Source organism: Corvus brachyrhynchos, unplaced genomic scaffold (genome assembly GCF_000691975.1).
Source record: "Corvus brachyrhynchos isolate BGI_N302 unplaced genomic scaffold, ASM69197v1 scaffold101, whole genome shotgun sequence".
NCBI lineage: Eukaryota > Metazoa > Chordata > Aves > Passeriformes > Corvidae > Corvus > Corvus brachyrhynchos.
Window position 1 is genome coordinate 16,553,858 of NW_008237239.1, and position 11,135 is coordinate 16,564,992.

The window sequence follows — 11,135 nt, forward strand, 5'->3', positions numbered from 1 at the left end:
AGTGCAACATAGGCCATTGCGGTTAGGTAAGGAATGAAATGCAAAGAGTTTTACAAGCAGAAAGCTGAAAGCTTTTAAAAAAGATAAACAAATCTGGTGCAGAGGATTTGGAGGCACCGTATGTAAAAATAAGCAGAAGTAAGTTAAAGGATCAAATTAAAGGAGCAAATGGAATTACTGAATGCTAAACTACATAAATATTTCAACTGACAACAATGGGCTCTTTAGACATATTCACATTAAAGAAAAAGGAAAATGTAATAGTGGTCTCCTAAAAATGCACAAAAAATGAGAAACAGGGACAAAGGAAACGGTCTAATATAATAATATAGCAGAGGAAGGGAAAAAATAAGAATTATATTACTGTTCCTGATTCAGAGCCCAGTCCTACAGGAACTGAAATGCAACTCTTTACACTTTTATGGGCAGATACTCATCTGCACCAGGTACATGACAAGACAGAAAAGGCAGGACAAAGCACACCAATTTCTCCACCTTTTCTCCCATTTGTGATCATGGGGCTGGCTCAGGCTCCAATGCTTGTAAGAGAAGGCATGTAACTCCTACAAATTTCACCTGGCCACAGTGATCCTAAAGGTGCCTTTCTGGTATTTGTGAATCATGGGTCTCACTCTTTTCTGATCACTTGCAAAATTCAGCCCAACTTGATGCCAGATAGCAGGGCACTCAGTATAAAGCCATTACAACATGATTTAACAACCTGTTCTCCAGAGAAATCCCAAGGCAGCTCAGGAACACTTAGGTAATTCCCACTTATTTTGTTTACACCTTGTGTCTGTGAAAGGAAAAAATGAACATAAGCATTAAGAAAATTTGAAATATCAGTATAACATAACAGGCTGTGAAGAGCTATGAATGACAGACAGTCAGTGACGTAGAATTTTTGGACCTGGAAGACTTTCTTCTTTTACATGACTCTCTTCTGTCATATGGACATCCAAAGCAAAGCACTTCTGCAGAGGATTTACTGAGAGAGTGAGCTCTGAAGGCAATTGCCCCTGCTTTGCATCAATATATGCTTGTGCTCTTTGATGGAGACAGACCCTGCACTGAAGTGGATAAACCAGTATTTTTCCTTCAAGCTTTCTCTCCCCATCTGGCTCCACACCTGTTGTGTGTTAAGTATATTTTCAGTGAAGACTGAAAACATTTAGGATGACCTGATAGATGTATACAAAATAATGAAGGAAGTGATAATGATGCATATGGTTAAACATCCTCCCATCCAAGAAGCCCAACAGCCATGAAATGTGGCAGAAGCATTCTAAATATAAACACAAATAAAATCCAGTAAGAACCTAGTTCTCAAAGATAAACAAACACCTGGAATAAATGGTGGCACTGGACAATAAAAACAAATTTCAACAGTGTTCTAAGTATTTTTGTATTGTAAATAAAAATATAAACCACTGAAAAGCAGGAATAAGATAAATATAACAAGAAAATGAAAAGAAGACACTTGGACACATCTGTGAGCAGGCTGCATATGCAATAAAAGCAACTGAAAAGGCAACTGTTCATTATTATAATTTATCATTACTTTATTCATTCTTCTGATACAAGAAGTATCTGAAGCCAAAGCCAGATGCTTAAAATGGAATTAGGTACATACACACTTACAAGGTCTGCAGGAACAAGCCCTGATTTCTCACTATGAGCTATCACTGCTGAAGATGTTGGCACTGACACATTATGCCTGACCACTCAGCAAGGATGATAACCTTTCAGAAATAAGACCACTGTTGTCAAGAATCTTTCCTGGTTTGAAAAACCTCCCTGACCTCTCAAAACCAATTTGCTCTATTTAAAGTTAGCTCTGAATCCCAAATCCAAAACCTTAAAAGGAATGGTTCTGTCCCTAGTTTCGAAACTTAGCCCTTTCTCCGAGCTTGGTTCTCAATTGCTTTATTAGAGCCACACTGATTTACGCTTGCTCAGTGTGTGGTTCTCCAAGGACAAGCTGAAAAAGCACGGGTACCCTGTGCCCAATATACATCCATTTTGACACAGTCTTTGAAAAGAATGTTGAATCCTTAATATCACTAAAAATATGGAAGTATATTTGATTTTTTTCTTCCAACAGCTCTACGCTCTCTCAGTTCTCCTAATTTCTGCCCTGAGGCACAGCACTCACATGTTCAGATACTGCCCAAACATGCTGGACGACAGCCCTCTGTTTACACACAGGACAATCCTTGGCCCAAGTTTTTTTTCGCAGTCTTTAGAAGATATTTTCCTGTTGTTCTCAACAGACTGTGTCTTGGGGCAAAAGCAACAGGGTTTCATTAGTGCTTTGCTTGGAAGATGCTGATTAACGCCCACTGTGGATGTGGGGGTTTGGGCTGTGTTTTGGCCCGAGTGCGCTGCAGCTCTGGCCCCATGTCCAGCAGCCAAACCAGTAGAAGATGGTGATGGCTGTCACTCCCCACTGCCCTCTGCCAGCTTGGAAACCCATCCACTGAGAAGCTGCATCTCATTAATGCTGCTGGACAGTGCTGGGCCACATTCGCCCACAGTGATTAATTCAGTGAATTTGGCACGCTGAAAAGAAATCTCTCAAAATCTCGCTATTCCAGCGAAAACACCTGGATACCCTTAGGAAACAGATATAACAACACTATTATTGAGAAAAAATAATCACTAGGAATTTTAAAAGGGGAAAATAATTTGCAGTCAGAGATGGATCAGAACCAGCTTGGTAAAACAGATCCCTTTGTAGAGTTATCAAATGTTCTGGTACATGGTGACATGCAAACTGCAGGTTTCCTGTTCTGATAAAATATGAGGGTGGGACTTCATTAACCAAAGGTTTTGTTTTTATATTAAAAACATCGATAGGTGTTTTCTATTCCACTATGAAACAAAACCATATCAAAAAGTTATAATTTTATTCCCCATAACCTACAGTTTTGACTCACAGTCCATTCTGTTTCTTTCCCCCTTCCTCCCCCATCTTTTTAACAAGAGAAGGCAGCAGAGAATTTGAGCATCACTCAGTTCTCTGGCTTTTCCCTTAATAAAACATAGTAAAATGGAAAGCTTTAGTAAATTTTTGTGCCCATCTTCATGTATCAAAAGGCTGAAAGGTGCTGGTAAAACTTGGAAATCAGGGTGTCTAAAACAGTAACTCTCCTACATTTTTATCAAAAAGGCTCTAATATTGAACACTTCAGCTGATTCAAAAGAGTAATAAATTAATAGCGGTCCACATTTCTGGAGCCTTTCTAAACCTGAAGTTCAGAATTACAAAGGGTCATACAATGTAAGAGAATCAGCAAAAAAACCTTTGCCAAACAGTCCCATTTTGTTTTTGTAATAGTTCCCATACGGAATGGCAGTGACCACGACAGAGGAGAGTAGAGAATGTCACTCCATAACCTATCCAATGAGACTTTAGTTGTTGTTTCAGCTAAAAAGAATAACACACAGTGATTTCATGTACTCTGAGATCCCTACTCTGTATCTCTCAGTTACCCATTTCAGGACAATAGAATCTAATTTCAGCATTCTGAGCTAATTGAATCAGGGTGAGAGAGAAAAGTGTTTCCAGTACTTTTCTGCAGAAATGTCTCACAGCCCATTCTGTTGAAAAAGAAAGATTACATTTAAATCTTTAATTTCTGCATCCAGTCAGTAGAGTTAAGTTCACACATGATCTCATGGAACAAAAGTAAGCAAAAGTGATGACGTGAGAAAGGTATTTTTTCCATGTTCCATTGCTGTGAAATCCTATCTTCTCAAGCTCATTGCCTATAACATCAATTTAGATGAGATATAACAGGGCACTTCGTTCTCATTCTGCAGCTTTTACCTGGTTTGTAAAATTCTTTCAGCACTTAGTACTTATTTACTCTCCTGGAGTATTTTTTCAATTCACCTGTTTCATGAGAAGAGCACTGTCTTCACACTGAAGGTCTCTAGACCACTTCTCTACTCATAAACTAATTACCACCAACCACCTATGACAAAATTACAGAGTTCAAAACTTACAGTGCTTCTTTAAGTGAAGTACAAGAGAAATTTGCACTTAGAGTCACTGTGTTATGTGTACATAATATGTGTACAAAATACACCAGAATCTGAGTTGCACCAGTCTTGCCTACACAACTGTACCAATGAGTATAGATGATAAATGCTTGCCCCACCTTATGGGCCTCAGGACTTTTTCATTCTTTGCATTTGAATAGCATAACATATAATATAAAAGCCACATGATGATTAGTAACCAAAACTAAACTGAAATCCTTACCCATTCAAACCAGAGTTTGAGCAATTGTAAATCAGTATTTGCTTGTGCAAGATGTTACGCAGTATTTTGGATGAGACTCTTCACCACAAAGTACTGATTTTATTCACTACTGAGCAAGACTATGAAAAAATCTCTTATTTGATCCTATACTGAACTTTTGCTTAGCTTAAAATTTTATAACAGCCACATCTGCTTCCACAGTATCTCTAATAAATAGATACACTCATGTGAAAAAACTTCACCCCAAGTTCATCTTGGTCCTCTTCTTAAAAAAAAAAAAAAAGGCGTATTTTTTCTTCCTGACCTTTTTCCTAGAAAAGACAGATAGATTGTGTGCAGAGTTTATTACAAGATCAATCAAGATAATTGAGGTATAATTTTCTCAGCTATTTCTGTCATCATTTTTAAAGGCAGAGATGATTGTTTCTCTTTCACCCATCTGGGAAAGCACACTGTGCTCTCATGTAATTTGAACGTTTCAGCAAGGATGTGAGACCATCTTTTTGGATGTAGCTAATAGCTCTGCCATTAGGCCATCCTCTCTTGAGATTTAATTTTTCCTATTAATAATTGTCAACACTATCTCTTTTTCAGAAAAAAAGCAACCACACCTAAGTCTTCTCTTCCTGTCTGGCACAACACCAGCCAATATGAAGTTCAAAACGTGGCTACAGTTCTGAGGCTCCTTAAAGATTCATTTGCCCCTTATGAGAATCTTCATAGACAATCCCTTCTCTACACACACTTTTTTCTTTTTAAGAATGATTGTTGAGCATTCGTGTGAAAGGAAGCATGTTCTTTTTATAAGGTCCCTTCAAAATTAAACTCCAAGGCTCATATTTTTGCTGGAATGACCATGCACAAATCCTCTTCTCATTTATGCCAATCTTCCAGTGCCATAATTTATGTGAATTATTTTTAATTGCATCTAACCTTTCAGAGAACAAGATCCTGTCTGTCTGCTGTGTTAGTTTTCACTCAATCTTTTTTTTTCCCTATGTGCCATTCCATTTCTGGTAACTGTGATATCAGTTACCACAAGAAACGTTCCTGTTGTGAAATACATTTTTTTTGTATCCAATATTAGATAATTTTTCAGATCTGCAATGACAAAACGCTATTTCACTGTGATCTCTCATATTTTAATCTCCTTCAACTACCAGTATTTTACCCTGTATTTCTACAAGTATTTTCCATCAGTCACTTCCAGTCATTAATGCTCGAAAAGTTAAGGCTTAAAGTCAAAGTTTTTGCTTCTGTTTACCATTAAGGTAAAACCAAGACATTAAATAGGTTACGGCATGCATGAGTGTGTATTGTTGTGTATGTAGTTTGTATTAGTGGCTTCAACCCTGACTTTGCTATTTTCCTAGAACTGGCAGTGGTAAAATGTTCTTACTGGATTTAAACCCAGTGATTTTCAACTATGTTCGTAACATAAAAATATATAAATAAAAATATTCAGTGAGCATGTCTTAGCTAAGCATCTGTGTCCACATGAACCATTCTTGTTTATATACATATATATACACAGAATCTTTGATGTACCTTGTACACCAAATCCAGTCATTGTGTAAAGAGAGCTCCTTGCTCTGCATTTGACTTAGAGTATTAATATTAATCAATTTATACTGTTCCATCTTACTCTTTCACAAGTTTTTTTTTCTCCTCTACCACAAAAAATAAGGCATCTGACTTGAACTGTTTTGTTAAAATAGTTATGAAACTGAAGAATCAAATCAAATCAAACTAAATAGTAAGCTTTGAAAATTTGGATCCTAATGGTGGATTTATTCAAGCAGGACTTTTTTCAGGACTATCAAAATCTCTTTAAATATGAGTCACAAATTATTCACTATCTGTCTGGGATGTTCAAAGAACTGTAACATTTTACCCAAGAGTTTGCCTGCTCTGACTGGCAGCAAAGTAAATATGATGGGTGGTCTGTTTAAGGCACCTGTCCAAGCCCAATCACATTACATTTTCATAGTATCAACATTTGAAAACACTATAGCTGTTGCATCAACAGAAATGCATGGGAATATCTCCAAAGCAGATGGCAACTAGCACATCACAAAAACATGCAGATTCCTGAGCCAATTTATATAGTAAAACAGCATCTACCGCAGACCAAAGGGAAGAATAATTAGCATATTCAAACACTCAGAACTTCCCAACATCCCATGGTTTAGGCAAAGGACAATGAAAAGTAATTGTTCTCACGTAATACTGGCTTTCATTTGGACAGGATCTACTTACAGCAGGATTTACTCAACTGAGTAATTCCCTTTGAATCTGAAAGAATACACAATTAATTTGAAAATATTGGCTAAATTTTGCCTGATGGAAAACACAGAAACCCAAACAAGGAACTTCTTAATGAGAACATTTCATTATTTCTGAGTCAGTTCTTATAAACCAATGTGGTTCTAATGTCATGTATATATCAAATTTTATTGTAATTCACAGGTATTTAATACAGTCCACATTTCAAGAGAACAGTGAGCAATCTGCACCCATACAACACAGAACACTTTGCACCAGATTTGTTCATATACTGCATGCCTAGGTCCCTTTGCAATTGTTTCTGAAAACAAGGATTATGTTATGCAAACACAACCTACAATGTTTCCCATTGTCTGAAAATCTAATTATTTAACTTTCTACATAATTCTCTCAGTGTTAATTGACTTAGAATGGAGTCATTCAGTTATCCAGAGGTGGCTGATTTTGCAGATTTCACGTGTGAGAATTCATTCAGATAAGTAATGGAAAATCTGCCCTACAGCTAGATATGTTTAGAGCTGATCCAACACCTGCTGGATAACCCTTCTACTGTGACCTGTTCATATTTTTCATACTCCAATTCCATAGTTCCTCTACTGCAGGAAACAAAACAAATCCTTGTTATTGCTAGCTTGATGGTGCTGATTTGAAAAACGTAGGTACATTTCAGATATGACAGAACTGGCTCTTAACTATTTTGTGGCCACTCAGCCACCACGCTCCAACCAAGAGAGTTTACAGATCCAAACTGGGACCCAATCAGACTTCTGAGTGACATAATTTTGAGTGGCCTGCTAATAATGCTATGCCCATGACCTGGAATCCAACAATACAAAACCAAAGCAGAAACTTAGGATGTGCTTAAACTCACCTAACTTGAGACATCCAGATTTCAGATGGATATAGCTGAGCTCAAGGCCATAGCTGAAACCAGGATCCTTTACACACCACAGAGAAGACTCACTGCCTGTACTGACTACAGAAAAGGGACAATGTTACAGACTCAGAAAAAGATACATAGGTCCTTAAAGTCCAAATAAACAAAACTGTAAGGACCAGACACAGATTTTATCCTCAGCACACTGAAAAAACTGTACATACAGAACTTGTTATCAGAGGTTACAGAACTACTTTTTGGGGACATATTTAATTTTACAAAATTAAATAAAACATTATAAATGTATATATCATAGTCATTCTGCACACTGCTTTTATATTCAAGCATAAAATCATCAGTAGGAAAAATGTGTTGATGCATAGTGCATGTCCTTCTGCCACCTCTGGTCTATGATGAAAAAGCATCACCAGAGTGTTTTACTCTAAGGCACCATAAACACTACCTTAAAAACCTGGAGTACAACATTACACTTTTCATCCTACCTTAGTATTATATACATATTTATGTATAAACAAGCTGCACCACTGTTTTGGAAGAACCTGGTGCGGTGACACTAAAGTAATTTAAAATGTAGCACATTCAATTTAAAGAAATGGGGTGTCTGCTAATGCACTGTCTGAAAGTGGAATTGTATCTTTAGGATATCCTCTGATCTCCAGTCTTCCAAAGGTCTTGGTGGTTGGGCTTGTCAAATAGTCACAACACTGTACTGGAAATGTGAACAAAATATCAATTTTCCCAAATGAAATGCTATAAATTTAGGCCAATATAAACCTGTCAGAATTATCCCTCTATAAGATTCACCCCAGGGTGTGGTGCTGCACAGCTGAGGAGCTGAGCTAATAAGTGTTGAAAAAAAGGAAAACGCTGCTTTATGGCATCATGTAAATTGGCACAAAAAATTGCTTGCTCCTACGCCCCAATCTCGACAAATAACAGCCAAAATGTGGAAGCCATACAAAGTCCCACTGGTATGAAAGCAGGAAGAAAGCAACAATCAGTTCTGTTGGGGAGTTCTGTATTACACGTTTCCAGTGTTCATATAAATTTCTACATTTTACCTGCTCAGGCTCAGAAGAGGTAAGTTCACCAAAACCACTGTGCACACAGATACTTTCTACTTGCATATTAAAAAAGCACCTTCTGCCATTTCCATGTTCCAGTGGTATCACAAGACTGTGAGTCCAAAAGACTCTTTTGTTGCCTTCAGCTTACCTTTGGGTCAACCAGAGAGTTACTCTAGACTGACACTAATGTAACCAAAACCAGATTTTAGCATTAAGAAAGCAAATGTAGATTTTGTTGTGACTGTATCAAGTCTTGCCAACATATTTATATGAGCAAAGCTCTCTTTCAGATTTCCAATTTATACTGGCAAAGCGCTCCACATTGGCACAAGATGCTTCAGTTGGATAGACTGTATTTCTATGGAGAAAACGAGAGAGTTTGCTAGCACAGCTATGTTATTTGAGAGTCTGGCATGTTCAATATGCTCGATTCACGTACACATGAAAGAAGAAAGGGGCAGCACAGCTCTGTGCACACTCATTTAGGAACTCCATTGCAGAAACCTCACTAGAACGTTCCAATGAATTTCAAGAATTTCTATGTTGTAAATCAGAACTTACAAAATTGGATTAAAATTGTAAGAGTTTTAAAATAGAAATCTTGGGAGTATTTTCATGCATGTCTGGATTTTAAGGTTCATGTTTTCACAGCTTTTTTCTCCATTTATAGTGCCTATGTCCTTTTAAAGCAACAAGAACCTGAGATTCATATTCAGTAACATATACGCAAGAACACTGGTCCTTGAGAGAAATACCAAAACACAACAAAATCATGAGGTGTAACCAACATAAACAGATTATATTGATGAAGGATCTTTCATTCCCAATGGAGCCAAACCCTTACATAGCCACTTTAATCTTCTGCAGAAGATCTCCCACACTCAGGTGAGTTCATTACCCAGGAAGGGAATGTTTGAAATACTGTCTGATACATAAAGCAGCTCTGCTAGCAACAGTCAAACCCATGTGAAACCAGTCACACCAACACATTGAATGAAAGGCAGACACCACTAGCCCACATATTAATAGAAAGCAGCTTCTCTATCTACTGAGAATACTGTTAGTATGATTTTTCTAAGCCCTGAGCACGTTTGTGGAACTCTTTGGGGAGTTCTGCGTCAAGGAACATCCCTCCAGGCTACAGCAGGCTGAACAAGATGGGCCAAGGAGCTTGCCTGGAAGGTCCCTGCAGGTGAAGCAGCTGAGTGGACATCCAAATGACTAGAAATAGTTCCTGCTGCAAAGAACAAGCAGGAGAAACACACAGGCACCAGAAACATAGCCAAGCCTGGATTTGTTTTGGCAGCTTGTTGGATAGGCACAGGCTCTGATTCCTGAAGAAGGGAATTGCCTCCTGTTGTCCATGGACAGAGCCTTCATTTCTTTTTAAACAAATTGGATGGCATGCAGTAAATATCTGGCTCCTGCTAGCAAAATTGTCTCACAAGACCCTAAACACTGATGATCTCTCAGGCCAAAAAGAACATGATCTGTTTATTTATTACTTGTTTACCTTGTTCTGGTCACTAGAAACATTGGGTGAAGATCCCATGTTGCCGACAGTACTCATGTTTGCTTTTCTCTTGCAGACTGATTTCCCTTATCCATCTCCACACTAAATCATACCAATGATGCACAATATTATTGATGCAGCCTAGCCAGGGGTCTTTTTTTTTCTATTAAGGAACAGAAGAATGCACCCCAGAACATACTTCTGACTGGGAGAAAACAACTTTTCAAAATCTACATATTTTGAAAGTTAATCATTTGCTAAAGACTCAACTGTTCAACTAAAAAGTAGGAAGGGAAATAAATTTTTTTGTTTGCCTTGGTGAGAGTATGACTAGCTTTGCATGATAAATGGACCACTAGGTTGTGTGCCTGAATAGCAATTTCTGTGGCACTTCCTACCTCTACTGTGGCAGTTGTGCAGACAGCTCTTGACAAGAACTTTTCATAATAAATGATGCCAAGATGTATACTGAAAGCATAAACATAAAAATATTAATTCTATGTCAAAGTGCTGCCATTGAATTCCAATATATGAAACCACTGCAAATTAGAGGACAGATTTGTTTTTATCAGACCACAGTAACTGGCATGAAGGTCTACAAAACAGACCCTTGAGCCCTGGAAGAAGGGTAGGAGAGGGAAGAAATATAGAAAAGAGTCAAATTCAGCATTTAATTTTAACACTCAATAATGACGAAAACAAGTGTAGAATACCTTCCCTCAATTCTGCCATCCTCTGGTATGGTGATGATGGCAATGCCACGATACTGAGAAAGAAATAAAGGGGGGATGTGGAAAGTTTCAAATAGCTGATATTTTTATTTCCACGCCAAAATCCCTGCTTCTGTCAAAATCACCTAGATATATAATAATTAGATAGTTATATAATCATAATAATCATATAATAATCTAATCAATTAGGAAACAGACATGACTCTTTGTAATCACCAATGAAACATCCGTGGATTAACTCACCTACTCAAAAATCCAAGAGTAACTGTACAATACCTGAAAACTATTTTTCAATATCAGGTGCAGGAGCCTTAGCTCTGCACATACAGCTGTAGCAGTGTTCCTGGATGTTATATATATTTACACATGC